This window comes from Panthera tigris, chromosome X (genome assembly GCF_018350195.1).
Source record: "Panthera tigris isolate Pti1 chromosome X, P.tigris_Pti1_mat1.1, whole genome shotgun sequence".
Taxonomy (NCBI): Eukaryota; Metazoa; Chordata; class Mammalia; order Carnivora; family Felidae; genus Panthera; species Panthera tigris.
This window is the reverse complement of record NC_056677.1, coordinates 56452218-56469712: the sequence shown is the minus strand read 5'-3', so window position 1 is coordinate 56469712 and position 17495 is coordinate 56452218. Positions and strand designations below refer to the sequence as shown.

Below are 17495 nucleotides of genomic sequence, written 5' to 3'. Positions count from 1 at the left end.
GCTCTAAAATTTATTTTGGTGATGACTGCACAATTCTGTGAATATATTAAAACTCACTGTACACTTTACATGGGTGAAGTGTATGGTATGTGAATTTTAATAAAACTGTTGCTTAAAATAAAAGCAGTAATGAGTAAAACTGCTGGCACCATGTCATGGATGAAGGTGGGGCACCAAACTATACTACTGGCTATTATATTCTTTACCACAATGCACTTGGGGCAAAATAAATACCATCTCACTTAAGGATGCTTTTTGGTTTGGTTTCATTGTCAAAGGATCCTTTATTAAAATATTTTCCTTTGCAGTGCTTAACTAGCTGGGCATTCCACTGCACCACTATTGATGTCATCTATGATGTCATGAGGGTGGCGGCCATCAACATTGCAGCCCACAGACTGGGCAGTGGCCAGAATCTCTTTAATGATTCCAGAGAGTTCCCTGGCTAACGATCGGATCAGTGTCGCATCTGTCGGGCAATGTTGACAGTCTCATCAAAAGTGATATTTCCACTGTTCTTAATGTTTTTCTGCTTCTTTCTGTCTGTTGGTGGTTCCTTGAGGGCTTTGATAATCACGGCAGAGGCAGAAGGTACCACTTCAATCTGGGCCTGTCTGTTCTGAATGGTCAGTTTCACTGTAATCCTCAGACCCTTCCAATCACCGGTTGGCGATGTCATCACCAACCTTTTTTGGAGACAGACCCAGTGGGCTGACTTTCAGGGCCAGGGAAGACTTGGCACCGACTTTGTCACTGGTGCACCTCAGGAATATGACTTTGGTCTCTTTGGGGTAGAACTTAGGCAGCATGGTGGAGGCAGTTGGTGTCGGATGAACCCGGATTCGGGACCACCGAAGACTGTTGCACCGTCGCCTCCTCTGAGCCGAAAGCCAAAAAAAGCTCACTTAAGGATGCTTTTGATGATGGGGCGCCTGCATGGCTCAGTTGGTTGGACCACTAACTTGATTTTGGCTTAGGTCATGCATGATCTCACAGTCTGTGGGCTCCAGCCCCATGTTGGGCTTTGCTACTGACAGCACAGGGAACCTACTTGGAATTCTCTCTCTCCTCTCTCTCTGTCCCTCCCCCCATTCGCACTCAACGTTTTCTCTCTCTCTTTCAAAATATCAATAAATGAAATAAACGTTAAAAATAAAAAAAAAAGAATTCTCTTGATGAAGCAGAAGACATTATAGTTTTTGTTCATTAAACTGTTTATGTTAACATGCATTGGGTTTATTATTATTTTTATTTACTTATAGGAGAACACGAGTGCATTTGCACGTGTGTGGGGGCAGGGGCGCGGCAGAGGGAGAGAATCTTAAGCAGACTCCATGCCCAGCGCGGAGCCCCATGCCGGATTCAGTCTCCTCAATCTCACTACGGTGAGATCATGACCTGAGCTGAAATCAAGAGTCAGTCGTTTAACCGACTGAGCCATCCAGGTGCCCCTATTATTGTTATTTTTAAATAAATGAAAAAAATTTTAAAGGCTATAGAAATCATAAAAACTTGTAATGCTACATAACATACTGCATCCTTCTGAACTGACTCCAGTTTGCTTGTGTAGTTTGTAGAAGTTAAAAACTCTTATCCTGCATTGGCAACAGTCAAAAATCCTCTTCTGCTTTTCTCAAGAGGGTAAAATATACATCACAAAAATATTTGGGTGGCAGTGTTAGGAATGTAATTTATCTTATTCTTAAAAATAAAGTTCTTTCTAAAATATACTGCTTAAGGTCTTAATTTTCAAAATCTGTTTCACTGTATCTTGAATTGTATAATATGTTGCAAGATGGCCTAAAATGCTAGTTCTAGATGTCACAGTTAATCCAAGTTTTTAAATTATTCTTCCAAATTATCTAGGTCATAAATCTATTCATTCAAATATTTATTGTACTCATTTTTATATCACAAAGGCCCAGATATTACCAGCTAATAAAATACAATATTTGAATAAATGTTCCCATGAAATAATTTGCTGTAATCTTGCTACAACACAAAAGATATTTGCTAACTGGCTCCAAGGGAGAGTAAAAAATTAGTTGAATAATTTATTTCAAATATAAGAGCTGTTCAGTATTAAAGTACTTTTAAAATTAAATTTTAGTTTACTCCATTATTCAGAAACACATTAGTTGTAAATGATTCCATTTCAGGAAATTTTCTTGGCTCTTTCTCTCCCTGGGTAGTCACTGAAAAGACTTTTAGGAAAATTAAAGTTTTCAGAAAAAAAGTTTAAAAAGTAATAATGAATATTGCCAAACAGTCGCTTCTGTGTTCCAGTACCCATATATAAACTAAATAAAACAAAACCAAGAGGCTTAAAATTGAAAACTTTCCAAATTAAAGACTTCTTTCCATTTTCATTTCCCAAGCTTGAGTTCCAAGTTCTTATCTAATCTCCTTCAAGTTTTGGCTCTCTCAGCATTCTGTTGGGTATAGCATCTAATAAAATTCCAGGCCACAGTCACTGAATAAATGAGCAAAGCTAAACAAATGGCATTCCTTATCAAATAAACACTAACATGATTGAGCATACAGCATTTCAGTCAACATCTGCTCTATAATCATATTTCCTATGTTATAAATGTAGAGTGAATGAACAATTCATTTTTATGGATTTACTGCTTCATGCTGCCTCTCCACTATTTTTCAATTTTAGTTAGAGGAACCTCAACAAGAAAGTATATACTAAATGCAGGGAAACCTTGATTATCTAAAACCTGTCAGGCATGAATTATCCAAGTTGTCCACCTAAAGTCTTATGACCTTATAAACAAACCATTTTTAATTTAATTTGATGGGTAGGAATCTAAACACAATACTCACTGCTTATTTTCACAAACAGAATATGTGGATGATCAGAAATTAATCATTTTTTTATGAATTTGGGTCATTATTATGAACATCAATTACTATATTATGTTATAACACACCAATGCCCTCAAGGCCTATTTAAGCAATATAGAGCTATTAGTCCCACACTGCTGTGAGTCCTTGGCCTGTTTTTTGGTTTTGCTGTCTCCTTCCTTACAGTCAGCTATACCTCCCACCTATCTTCTATGAGCCTTTCTAACATTTCTAAATTGCCTCTCCATAGCTGTTGGCTGGAAAATCTGATAATCATGATTTAAGCAAAATGATGAGTAAATAAATTATGAGTGAGGATTTGAGGAGCTTACCCTATAAAGTGCATGTGCTTAAGTGCATGGATTTTGTGGCACATACTTTATCTGCACAAAGCCTTTTTTCTTCATCCTAGTTCTTTGGGGAAGTCACTAGACCACTGAATTCCAGCTGTATGATACCATATTTGATAAAACCTCCCTTTTACCATTGGAACAATTTACAATCTGGCACAAAGCCCTTAGGCAGTAAAAACAAGGTTTGATTAAGATAAATCTACTCCTTCTGCAACTGAAGATAAAAAAAAAGTATAGTCTTTCTAAACCTGAACACTTAGGATACCTAAGAGATAAATTGCATTGTGATTTAACGCTTTGGAAGCATGACTAAGAAATCTGAAATTTCATATAAAACTAAGGATATAAATAAGAGAACAAATTCAATTCAATCAGCAAATGTTTATTCAGCATCTAGCATATTCATGGCATTATACTAGACACTACAGGGGATATAAAATGAGTAATACACAGTCCGTGCTTTAAGAACTTAATATCTAGTAGGCAAGATTAGATACAAATGACTAAGATAAAAGGCAAAGAAATGTAAGGAATGTAAGAAATACATAAACAAGATATAATGGGAGTTCAAAGAAAGAAAGAGATTTAGTTTTGGGAGAAGGATCAGAAAGTAACAAAGAGTTCCATGGAATAAATGGCATTCATGATGAGCCTTACAGGTTGGATGGGTTTTTAAGAGAACAGGAGGAAGAGGCAACAGTAGTCGGCATCTCAAGCTGAGGCAAATGCAGTCATTCATTCCACAAATATTTACTGAGCGTTTCTTATGTGTCACTACTGTAGTTACTGGGGATACATACAACAGTGAACACAACAAAAATTCCCGCCTTTATGGAGCTGATATTAAGGTGGTGAGGGTGATGAGATCGTGGGAGAGGAGAATGAGAATAACCAAAAATAGTAACTAATAACAGCAGTAACAGTTAACACATTAGAGCACTTGTAGTAGGCACTGTTTAAGTGCTTTACATATAAAATCTTTTCATCCTTGGGGCACCTGGATAACTCTGTCGGTTGAGCTTCTGACTTCATCTCAGGTCATGATTTCATGGTTTGTGCGTTTGAGTCCCGCATCAGGCTCTGTGCTGACAGCTCAGAGCCTGGAGCCTGCTTAGTTAATATTCTGTGTCTCCCTCTCTCTCTGCACCCCGCCCCCCCCCCCCCCGCCCCGGCTCCTGCTCTATCAAAAATGAGTGAATGTTAAAAAAAAAAATTAAGGGGTGCCTGGGTGGCTCAGTTGGTTAAGCTTCCAACTTCGGCTCAGGTCATGATCTCACGGTCTGTGAGTTCGAGCCCCGCGTCGGGCTCTGTGCTGACTGCTCAGAGCCTGTAGCCTGTTTCAGATTCTGTGTCTCCCTCTGTCTCTGCCCCTCCCCTGTTCATGCTCTGTCTCTGTCTGTCTCAAAAATAAATAAACGTTAAAAAATTTAAAAAAAATTAAAATCTTTTCATCCTCAAAACACCTCTATGACGTAGATTACTATTACCCCCCATTTTCAGATAGAAAACTAAGACACAGAGGTGAAATAAACTGCCCAAAAGCACACAATGAGAAATGGAATCACAAGTCAAACCTGGGGTGTCCATGCTGTAGACTGTGATCTTACCAATTATCGTATACCATATAAACATGATCTACAACATGTTAAGCACTATATTCAAGGAGCAGTAAGCCAATTACTTGGAATATATAAGGGAATAGTAAAGGACAGAGCTGATGAAATAGGTTATGCTTATACTATGGAAGGCCTGGAATATAAGACAGAAGAGTCTGTCTGCTGAATTAAATGCAACTGGAAGTCACTGAAGATGATCATATGATTAATGCCTCACTTTATAAAGGATGAACTGGAGTGAGGAGAAAGGCTAGGAGAGGAGATCAGATTTACCACTGAATATTTTTATTAAGATTATTGACATAGCCCTGGTGAAAAGTAATCAAGGAAAATAACATAATGTAACCTAACAGGTAACATGACATAATAATTTATGACATAACAATTTATGGGAGTTCCAAGAAACTAGAGATAAAATGTGTGCGCACACATGTGCACACACACACACACTATTGAAAACCACATTCTCTTCCAGTTCAGGCCAAAACCTTGGAGGCATTTTTGACTCCTCTTTTTCCTCTCATATCCCATATCCAATCAAAAGCAAATCCAGAATCCAACAATTTTTCACCACTTTCACTACCACTACCCTCATCCAAGCCATCATCAACTCTCACCTGGCTTAATGCAATATCTCTTTACTTAGTCCCTGTTTCCACCCTTACCCTACTACAGTCTAGTCTCAAGCCAACAGCCAGAGCTTCCCTAATAAAAAAGTCAAATCAGGTTGCTCCTTTTCTCAAAACTATCCAATGGCTACCCATTTCACTCATGGTAAAAAGCCAAAGTCTTGGGGCACCTGGGTGGCTCAGTTGGTTAAGCATCTGACTTCGGCTCAGGTCATGATCTCACAGTTTGTGAGTTCGAGCCCTACATTGGGCTCTGTGCTGACAGTTCAGAGCCTGGAGCCTGCTTCAGATTCTGTGTCTCATTCTCTCTCTGCCCCTTGCCCACTTGTGCTCTGTCTCCCTGTCTCTCAAAAATAAATGAAAATGTAAAAAACAAACAAACAAACAAACAAAAAAAACCCCCAAAGTCCTTACAATGGCCTACAAAGCCCTACATGGTCTGGCCTCTCCATTTACGTCTTTGACCATACCTCCTACTACTCTTTGTTTTATTCACTCAGCTTCAACACACTGCCACTTTGCTATTTCTGGAACACATGTTCTCTTCCATCTCAAGGCCTTCCACTTGCTGGGCCTTCTGCCTGGAATGCTCCACTTTTGCCCTCCCATATCTGTCTGGCCCTTTCCTGACCTCCTTCAAATCTCTGCTTAAATGTCAATTAGCTCTCTTAGAGTATACCATTTCAAATTGTGCACACATACACATTCTGTCCCAATCTTCCCTATCCAACTTCCCTAATTTTTCCCTATAAAACTTTCATTATGTGATGTTCTATTTTACTTATCTGCTTGTGTGTCTTCCTCCATTAGAATATCAGCTAAAAGATGGCCAAGATTTTTGTCTGGTGTGTTCACTGCCATATCCTTAGTGCTTTGAATGGTGCCTGGCATGTGACAGTTCTCAATAAGTATTGAATAAATGAATGAATGAACAAATGAATACATTAATGAATTCAGGAAAAACTAAGTGACAGAAACATGGACACTGCAAAATTAGAATTTATATAACAGGGCAAGGCAACTGATGTGATAGATTGAGCAAGGAAGGAAAAATGATCAAAATGTCTCCATGGTGTCCAGACTCCAGGGATAGCAGTAGCATTATCAGAGATAAAATAGAGGAAACTGATTGGAGAGGGAAAATTAATTCATTGTTAGACATGATGACATATGATATGGGAGCATTAATGAGAGATCAAGCAATGCAAGTCTAGAGCTTAAGAAAGAGGTCAAAACTAAAGATATAGAGATAATAGTGTTGAAGCAGATAGAATTGAACCTTGGGAAAGGCTACATTTAGGAAGTTCAATAAAAAAAAAATCAGGGAGGTAGAAAGAGAGCCAAAATAATGTCATATCATCAAGACAAGAGAGAAGAGACTTTCAAGAAAGTGATAGTAAATCAGTATTAAATATTGCAAGAGAAGTCAAGAGGGTTGATTTGGTAATTAGGAAGCCATTGGTGATCTTTGAGAAGAGGTGTTTCATTGAAGTGGCAAGGGTAGAAGCCAAATTCTAAGGCATTTAAAAATGAAAGGTACAATTCTTTTAGTAGGCTTAATAGCGTAAAAATGTTCATAGTCTTTTGCCTAATAACCCCACTTTTTGGAATTTATCTCAAAAAATGGTTCAACAAAAGAATGACAGCAAACAAACACATGAGCACAGGAAGACATACATTTCATTGTCAGTCATAATAAAAAATTATAAACTATTAGAAATATCCAACTATAGGAAAATAGTCTAGTAATTGATGATATGCTAAAATAATAAAATACTTGTTAAATATAAAGAATATGAAGAAACAGGAAATGTTTGATATGTTAGGTAGAAAAAATCAAAACGTAAATTTAAAACATATACCATTTATTTATTTGACATTCAATTATGGAGCACTCCCTAATATTACACACACATACTACATTATACAGTGGCAGATAAAACAGGCCTTTTACCCTCATAAGACTTAATAGTCTGATCAAAACTGTGAAAAAATATATACATACATGCAAACAGAGAAAAGTATACCCTCAAATGACAAAAGTTGTATGTTATGAAGGTAGGATGACTCTCCAATATATTTCCCAACAATACTTTTTCAAGAAAAACATATTTCAAGAAAAATAGCGATCTCCAATAAATAAAGAGGAAAGTAAATATTTATAGCAATGAAAGGAAGAAGAGAGTTGAGAAGGTGGCTTTAGGAGAAGCAGGTTTTGAGGAAATGTTTTTTTAGAAAAGGAAACTTGAGCATGTGCCAAGACAAAGGAGATAGCAGAGAAGCAGAGATTGAAAATTCACACATCTTTCTTACTGCTGTGGCTAATTTAACATATCCATTCCGAGAGCTCTTCAAATTCCTTGGAGAATAGAGGTTGAATAGCCTAGAATACCCACCCTAGACCTGATATTTAAATGTGTCTCTTGTGAACGCTAATAAAGATCCCATCCTCCACCTAAAAAAAAGCTTGATTCAGATAATAAATTTCATAGTAAAACTACTAAACATAGAGAAAATAGTTACTGAACATTATTAGCTCCCATGAATTGCCTCAGACTATAGAATGTATCCAACCTTACTTCACAAACTGACTCTAAATGATTTTTTTTAATAGATTAAAAATTTGCTGGGTGTCAGGTGTATTTTTATTACCATTTAAAAGGAAGATAACTTAAGGAAAGTGTGGTATAGCACATCTAATGCACCGAGACTTCTCAGTTCCTTAACCTCTTCATCTCCAATGACTTTCTCTTCCATTCCATGTCAGCCACCCACACCCCACACACACACCTTGGAAATTACCATCACCCTTTACCACTCTAAAATCACTAATTCAAACATGACACTCTCTGACCACAACCTTCAAGGTTGCACCCCAATGTTTATAGCAGCACTATCAACAATAGCCAAAGTATGGAAAGAGCCCAAATGTCCATCGATGGATGAATGGATAAAGAAGATGTGGTATATATATACAATGGAGTATTACTCGGCAATCAGAATGAAATCTTGCCGTTTGCAACTACGTGGATGGAACTGGAGGGTATTATGCTAAGTGAGATTAGTCAGAGAAAGACAAAAATCATATGACTTCACTCATATGAGGACTTTAAGAGACAAAACAGATGAATGTAAGGGAAGGGAAACAAAAATAATATAAAAACAGGGAAGGGGACAAAACAGAAGAGACTCATAAATATAGAGAACAAACTGAGGGTTACTGGAGGGGTTGTGGGAGGAGGGATGGGCTAAGTGGGTAAGGGGCATTAAGGAATTTACTCCTGAAATCATTGTTTCACTATATGCTAACTAATTTGGATGTAAATTTTTAAAAAATAAAAAAAATTTTAAAAAAAGACTAGTCATTAAGGGCATCTTGGTGGCTCAGTCGTTGAGGGTCCAACTTCAGCTCAGGTCATGATCTCGCGGTTCGTGAGTTGAAACCCTGCATTGGGCTCTCTGCTGTCATCGCGGAGTCTGCTTCAGATCCTCTGTCCCCCTTTCTCTGCCCCTGCCCCACTCATGCTCTCTCTCAAAAATAAATAAAACACTTTAAAAAAAGGCAAGTGATTAATGACCTAGCAATTCTTATTGCTTCCCAATCAACCATGAAGAACTCTGATGGCTGTCAAAAAACTGTCACCTCCTAAAATACAATTTAAGAGCATGTGTTTCTTGCAAGCCCTGAGACCATTCAAAGCTACAGATTGGGGCGGGTGAGTAGAGAAATGTGGAGTTAGTCTCAACTTATTAAAATGTTTTTCAGATTTCAAGACAGTCTTTACTTTTAAAATGTTTTTCAATGGAGGGTCGCCTGGGTGGCTCAATCGGTTAAGCATCTGACTTCGGCTCAGGTCATGATCTTGTGGTCTGTGGGTCTGAACTCCACGTCGGGCTCTGTGCTGACAGCTCAGCCTGGAGCCTGCTTCAGATTCTGTGTCTCCCTCTGTCTGTCTCTCCCTCAAAAATAAATAAACATTAAAAAATTTTTCTAATGTTTTTCAATGGAAGAAACACCTTGGAAACATTATTAAATATATTACCTGTACAAATTTTGTGGTCAATAGAATGATCCTGAATGTATCAGCCCTTCAGAAAAAAGGGTGGAAAAAAGAAAATTGGTGCTGACATATCCATCCCTAGGGTTCTTACCTCAGCCATGCATTAGAAATCACCTAGGGAAGGGGCACCTGGGTGGTTCAGTCGGTTAAGCGGCCGGCTTCGGCTCAGGTCATGATCTCGCGGTCCGTGAGTTCGAGCCCCGCGTCGGGCTCTGTGCTGACAGCTCAGAGCCTGGAGCCCGTTTCAGATTCTGTGTCTCCCTCTCTCTCTGACCCTCCCCTGCTCATGCTCTGTCTCTCTCTGTCTCAAAAATAAATAAACGTTAAAAAAAGAAAAATTAAAAAAAAAAAAAAGAAATCACCTAGGGAATTTTTAAAAACACATATTCCTTTTCCCACTCCACCCCCAGGCCTATTCATATTCTTCGGGTTCAGGCCCAGAAATCTGCATCTTTAAAACTCCTCAGATTTTTCTGATGTACTATCAGGTTTGAAAACCAAAGTTAAATCATTTAGACTGTTCACTACCCACAACTCCACAAAAATGTCCTATTACAGGATACCAAAAGAAATTATTGATTTGTTGCTAAAAATAGATTTCTTGAGGCTAACAGTAAAGTAAATAAAATTTACTATACAGTAGGGGCGCCTGGGTGGTTCAGTCGGTTGAGCGTCTGACTTCAGCTCAGGTCATGATCTCATGGCTTGTGACTTTGAGTGCCACATTGGGCTCTGTGCTGACAGCTGGGAGTCTGGAGCCTGTTTGGGATTCTGTGTCTCCCTCTCTCTGTGCCCCTCTCCTGCTCACACTCTCTCTCTCTCAAATAAATAAATAAACATTAAAAAAATGTTTTTTTAGTTTACTATACAATAGAACTGTATTTTAAGAGCTTTATGAACACTTTATAATGTATCAGTGTCCTTTGCATGGTTGAATATGCTACATTTATGTCCATTTTATAGTGTTAAGGAACCAGGCTGGATCGCTGGCGGAAAAACCAAGCGGCACTCAGCGATCTTGTTGGATCAGAGTTTTACTTTGCACCAGCAGCCTCAGAGGAGATCCTTCTCCAGAGATCTGAGCCCCAAGCACAAGCACGTGGGACAATTTACCGTCTGCTACTTCCGCATTCCGTATTAGTAGTAATTTGGCGTGCATGGCAAGCAGGGCAGGAAGAAGAACCCGGAAGGAGTCTCTGAACTAGGAACTAGAGTTTATGTTAATCCCTTAGGCCATCTTATGGTGCATAACTTTACTTATTTTCCCAACAGTAAGACTTGGAGCATAATTTTTAAATTTGTTAAATGATTAGAGATTTATAGTTCCTATATGTTTGCTGTTATGCCACACTGTCAGTTAATATCTATGATTTATTTGATGCTGAGTCTTTGGTCAGGAACACAACCCCCCAATTATAATATTGTTCCTGTGGGAAAATATGATCCATTTCATGACACCATTTGCAGGAACACCACAGTGGTGTAGCTCACTTTTCACAAAAGGTATGTTCCTGAAAAGTAGTACAAACTGAATTTCTTTTTTTGTTTATTTTATTTGGGAGAGAGAGTGCACAAGGAGGGGCAAACAGACAGGGAGGAGGAGAGAGAAACTCCCAAGCAGGCTCCGCTATGTCAGCACAGAGCCCAAGAGGGGCTCGATCTCCAACCCCCCCCCCCCCCCCCCCCCCCCCCCCCCACCACCACCGCTGCCGCCGCCGCCACCGCCGCGGCAGCAGCCACCGCAGCCGCCGAAGATCACAAAACACAATGAGATCTTAAGAGACAGGCGCTTAACCCACTGAGCCACCCAGACATCCTGGTACAAACTGAATTTCTATCAGTCAAGTCATTTAAATTCTACCATGGACTAGCTTAACCTAAAAGGAATCCTTTAGTAAACAAAGGAATACTTTGAGAAAAATAAAGCTCATTCTTATTTGCTCTGAAAGTTTCGATTTAATACATGGAAGATATATTAAAACAGGGCACAATAATATTTAAGTAGAAGTTAGTCTAGGTTACAGTGCAAATGGTATTTTTTTTGAATATCAACCTGTAGATCATATACTTTAGAGCCCAAAAAAGTAATCACTGAATCTCCAGTGCAAGGTGGTTATCTTTCGTAGTGCTGTGCATTAATCCGGCAAAGAATGTGGATGGCAAGTCTGTTTCTTTGTACTGTAAGATTTAAAAGGACCAGAGTACAGACAAATGCTCACAAAATATTCCTGTGAGTGAGTGAAAAAGGCAGGTATGAGGATCCTCCTTTTTCAAAAAGAAACATAAGCACGGGTTGATTTGTGCAGCTGGAATGGTGAGGACTTCTGAAATGCAGCTAGGTAAACTAAATACTAGAACCAACAGAATAACCAAGAGTCATTGTCTCTAAAGAATGCTGCTCCATTTAACCATTTCCTAGGGCACAAGACGAAGAGATTAAGTCAGAAAAGGGTGCAAAAGTACTTTGTAAGCTTTTAAGTACTATGCAAATAGAGGAAGCAAAGTTCTCATTTGATAGTGGGGGGGTGGGGTGGGGGTAGAGGTGTTGGGGATTTGAGAAAGTATGAAAAAAATCTAGAAACCATAGGTAGGAAATGGGAGGGCAGCACTAGGGGGTCTAACTTGAGTTCTGTGGTCATGAATTGAAGAGCAGGCAGTGTGGTCATGTTTTTTTTTTTTTTTCTCCAGCTTCTTTCAATGCATAGGTACAAGCACCAAGCAGGCAGAAAATTACCATAATTGTAGTTTTGTCAAGTAAATAAAAATAAGTAAGAGGAGCGGGGCCTGGGTGGCTTAGTCAGTTAAGCTGGGGTCATGATCTCAAGGTTCCTGGGTTCAAGCCCCATGCTGGGCTCTGCGATGTCAGTGCAAAGCCTGCTTGGGATTCTCTCTTGCTCTGGCTCTCTCTCTGCCTCTCCCCTGCTCACACTCTCTCTTGCTCTCTCTCTCAAAAATAAATGTTAATTAAAAACTTAAAAAAAAAATAACTGATAAGAGGAGCACCTGGGTGGCTCAGTCAGTTGAGGGTCCTACTTCAACTCAGGTCATGATCTTGTGGTTCGGGAGTTTCAGACCCTTGTCAGGCTCTGTGCTGACAGCATGGAGCCTGCTTTGGATTCTGTGACTCCCTCTCTCTCTGCCCCTCCCCCACTCATGCTCTGTCGCACACGTTCTCTCTCTCTCAAAAATAAATAAGCATTAAAAAATAATAATAGGGGCACCTGGGTGGCTCAGTTGGTTTCTTGGAGAAGTGGATAAAGTACACCAAAGATGGCTGATTGGACTAAAACAAACTCTGGCCTCTAGCTTAGAGACCCCTCCTCCGGTCTCTTCTTCCTTTGTTTGCTGTGCCCGCGAAAACCCCCACAGATTTGGAGGCTGTCGGCTATAAATTACCCTCCCCACTTGCATTGGGGCTCAGACATTTGGAGAAACAGTCTCCTCTGAGCTCGCCAGTGTAAAATAAATCTCCAATCCACCAAGATCTCCGTGTGCCGCTTGGTTTTTCCACCAGCGTTCCAGCCTGGTTCCGGAACAGGTTAAGCGTCTGACTTCAGCCAGGTCATGATCTCATGGCTCGAGCCTGCATCGGGCTCTGTGCTGACAGCTCAGAGCCTGGAGCCTGCTTCAGATTCTGTGTCTCCGTCTCTCTCTGCCCCTCCCCAACTCACACTCCGTCTCTCTCAAATAATGAATAAACATTAAAAAATAAGAAGAAGAAACAAAAAAAAAATAAGTGAGAAGAGGCAAGGGAGGTTAAGTGTATATGTATGCTAGGGGCCTGAATTAGAGTGGTGGTGGTAGAAATAGAAGAGGATAAGACTGAGATTCACTGAAGATCAGATTGGTAGGATTTAGCTAAGATGCATGAGAGGCTCAAAAAATGCCCCGGCATACGTTTTAACCAGGCAACAGCATGTAAACACTAGGTGCTCACAAAGTCCTGCACAGGTGGGATTTTAGAGGTCAGCTGTAGTCCTAGATTTCCTCAAGTAGTGCTGAGCCACTGGAGATGTGCTGATAAGGCATATACCTGGCAAATAGTGGGCTAGGGAAATTAGGACAGGAAGGCAAAGGTAATTTTGCCTGAATTGGCAGTAAATTTGATGGTGGGCAAAGTCAGTGGACAATGGAGTTGATTATCACCTAAGTAATAGTGAAGTGGAGAGGGAGATGGACTCCTAGGGCAGGATCAATGAAGACTGTACAAATGGGATAGGGGAGCAACACAATTTAAATCACAAAGTGCAATAATATATATTCTAATGATGTAAATAATGGTGGAGAACCTTCTTAAGATGGAAGGAATTCAGATACATTGGGAAAATATATGGTCAAAAATCCTTCAAATTTACCTAAAGGTGATCACTAAAGGTAGATATTATCATGCTAATAAGGAAATGATACAGAATAGAAGAAAGACAAAACTGAGAGTCTGAAGACCTGGCTTCTAGTCCAAGTTGAGTAATGTGATCTTCACTTTCATTATCTGTAAATGAAGGTAATGATACCTCTCCTACATAATCATAAGGTCTGTGCATAGAATGTAAGGTCTGTACACTAGGCAGGGACCTTCACTGTCCTGTTTCCTAGTGTATCTCTAGGACTCAGCCTGGAATATAATAGCAGGAGCTTATGGATATTTAGGTGAATGAGTATAGGAAAGTGCTTTTATATCTGAGAATGTTACACAAATATCAAGTATGGATTTTTCTTCTTAATAATAATTCATGTAAATGATAGCTGATTCTATGTTTATAGTAACATAAAATTTTCTAACATTTTTATATATTTAAGTACTATCTCTTATTTCTTTCTTATAAGATAGTAATGGATTGGCAGTAGCTTAACAAAACAGAGTTTAAGTGGGCCATCTTCATGGAAGCCAGAGGCAAAAGGTCAAAGACAGGAATGATGAACTTTTTGAATAGTGAAGCTACTTTCTATTGGTAATACTTAAGTTGGAAGCCTGCTAAAAAAGTCAAGAAAAAGGATTGTGTAGTCACATATGAAATATGTTGAGAAGTTTAAAAGCTCATTTTTTTAGCTGCACCAAAAACATGTCCATGTTGTCTCTAATGATCCCTTTACCTCTTCTACTTGCCCCTCACCCCCAGTAAATACCATGCATTATAATTTCTGTCTTCTCTGGTTCATTAATACTTTATATTTATTGTTATATATCTTATTTTTGTATTTAATTTTAATAATTTTTATCTTTAATATGCTTTCATTTTTATATTTTACTGTATATATTAAGCCTTCAAATTCTTTTTTTAAGTTTGTTTATTTACTTTGAGAGAGAGAGAGAGCGAGCGAGTGAGCAAGCACAAGCAGGGTAGGGACAGAGAGAGGGAGAGAGAATCCCAACACAGAACTGGATGTGGGGCTTGAACTCATGAACCGGGAGATCATGACCTGAGCCAAAACCAAGAGTCTGACATTTAACCCACTGAAGCCACACAGGCACCCCAAGCCTTCCAATTCTTTGATGAATTAATAAATGTACGGACTTCATTAAGATTACAATATATTAAGCCTGCCAGTTTCTCGCCTCCTCCTGTCTTTTCCCTCCTTATCTAGCATATTCAATGATCTACCATTATTATCACTTCCTCAATGTCCTTGCCTCTCTCACCCTGTCAGTAAACTACTCTGGCAAATCCTTGATCCTGGATGAATCCAACCATTTACCTGCTCTGAATTTGCATCTGAGCACTGAATATTCCTAGAGAAAATCCCACAATCTTGCTAAGAGGTCGCACTTAAATTCATGATCACAGACATCAGACAAGTACTAAATGCCTGTTTGAAATCCACTGCTTTTCTATATTAACCTCATGTTCCAGGATAATTATTTTATATATATTTTTTTCTGTCCTCAAACCTCTCCCTCCACTCTTCTCTGCCCTCTACCCTTATGATCTTGCCCAAACTTCATTGTAAAGAGTACCATTGGAAGTGGGCACTCCCTTTTCCCACCCCCAAATCTGTCAGCTGATCTCCATCTGAACACATTTTTTTCTTACTTTTCTCCGTTTCTAGTGGATGAACTTCTCCCTCTCAAAAGTCAAACCTTCCACTTGTACCATGTATCCCATTTCTCTCCCTGCACTGATGTGGGGAACAAAGACAAAAAAGGAAAGGTAGATAAGATGAAATTTCCTTATTACCTGCAGCTTATTGACAAATACCTGAGGCTGGCAGAGTAAAACATTCCTCCAGGAACTCCCAACTGTCATATTGTTCATGCTTTGCTATAGAGAAAAACAACTTCAGCTTTAAAATAGCTAGGCCTCCAGGATCCTGTGAGTCTTCTTTACCAAACTAAAGTCCTTTTGGAAACTTCCCTCTTGTCTTTACCTCCCCGCAGCTGTATTTAATCAATTGTTCCTCACAATCCCAGGGCAGCTCTTTCTGCCCACTGGTCTGGTCCCCATGCTTTAATAAAAGCACCTTTTTGCACCAAAGACATCTCAAGAATTCTTTCCTGACCGTTGGCTCAGAACCCCAACATTTCCACATCATGCACCACCTCTTTGGCTTTCATGCATCGTCAATCTCTCCTTCTCTATAGATTATCCTTAGGCATTTACATAAAAAAATCCAAACTCCTTGTCCCCACCAACCTCTCACTGGCACTAGGCTCTAATCACACTGGCATCCTCTTGTACATGGAACATGCCAAAGTCTTTCCTGTTTTAGGACTTTGCACTTAGAATAGAATCCAAATTCTGCTGCTAACTCTGTCTAGGAAGATATAGATCCTCTTGCCTTTACCACCTCATCTGGCATAACTTTCTACCTAACTCACTATTTCCCAGTCACACTGCTCATTTTTCAGTTCCTTCAACATTCCAAGATCTTCCTAGTTTCACAACCTCCACACAAGTTTTCTCACTATGCAATATGGGACCCCCCCCAATCCTCTTCTGATTCTATGTCTCAGTATCAATGCTACCTCCTTAGCAAGTCCTCCCCTGTTATTCTCTCACAGCCCTTTGTAAACATATATCTACATATATATTGGCTATCTCTCATTAGCCTATAACTTACATCAGGGAACTTACATACGTAACTTACATCTGTTTTGTTCGCTTCCATATTTATCTAATACATAATGCCTCATATAAACTAGGAAAAATAATATCTTTGGAAGGAATATATGAATAAATCCATCATTTCTTTTTGATTTTCCAATATCCTAGGAGATAAGCAACGTGTTCTTATCCCATGTTACATAGGTAGAGAGTCACACAGTAAGTAATAGAACTAAAGTCATCTAACTCCAAATTCAATGCTTTTGTTTTATACTACTTGAGCAGGGAATGCCCTTTGTTGTATGAACACAAAAACTATAATAAACTCATTGAGTTACATTTCCTATAATGATGTGGTAACCTCAACTCCAGTTCTTAGCTTTAAAGGATTTTGCTGAAATAAGTACTACCTCTTTCCTCATCCTCAAAAAAAAAAAAAAAAAAAAAGACTCTTCTTCACATACTAAAAGGAGACAAAGGAAATATGTTTGGGTATGCACTTTGCTTATTTCATAGCATGTAATATGATTCTACTGGGAAGTTTGCTATAAGTTAATAAAAGTAAAGAAATAATAGCCCTCCCTTTTTTTAATATTTTATTTATTTTTGAGAGAGACAGAGTACGAGTGGGGGAGGGGCAGAGGAAGAGAGAGACTCCAAAGCAGGCTCCAGGCTCTGAGGTGTCAGCACAGAGCCCAACACAGGGCTTGAACTCATGAACTGTGAGATGATGACCTGAGCGAAAGTTGAACGCTCAACTGACTGAGCCACCCAGGTGCCCTGTAAACAAGTATTTTTAATAGAAATATGTCCCAAATATTACATGAGACATAATTCTACTTAAAAAGTATTCAAATTTAACTGAGCACTCAGTATTTTATCTTCAATTCTACTTAAATGTGTCATCTCCCTCCTGCACCAAGGCCTTCACCCATGTACTCAT

At 39.2% G+C, this 17495-nt stretch overlaps 1 protein-coding gene and 1 pseudogene across 5 annotated transcripts in view; both read right to left on the bottom strand.

The window, feature by feature from the left end:
* EDA (ectodysplasin A) overlaps window positions 1–17495 on the bottom strand; it is a 416255-nt gene that overhangs the window by 350779 nt on the left and 47981 nt on the right. The gene's annotated exons all lie outside the window — the stretch shown is intronic.
* LOC102967563 lies at window positions 312–824 on the bottom strand (annotated as a pseudogene).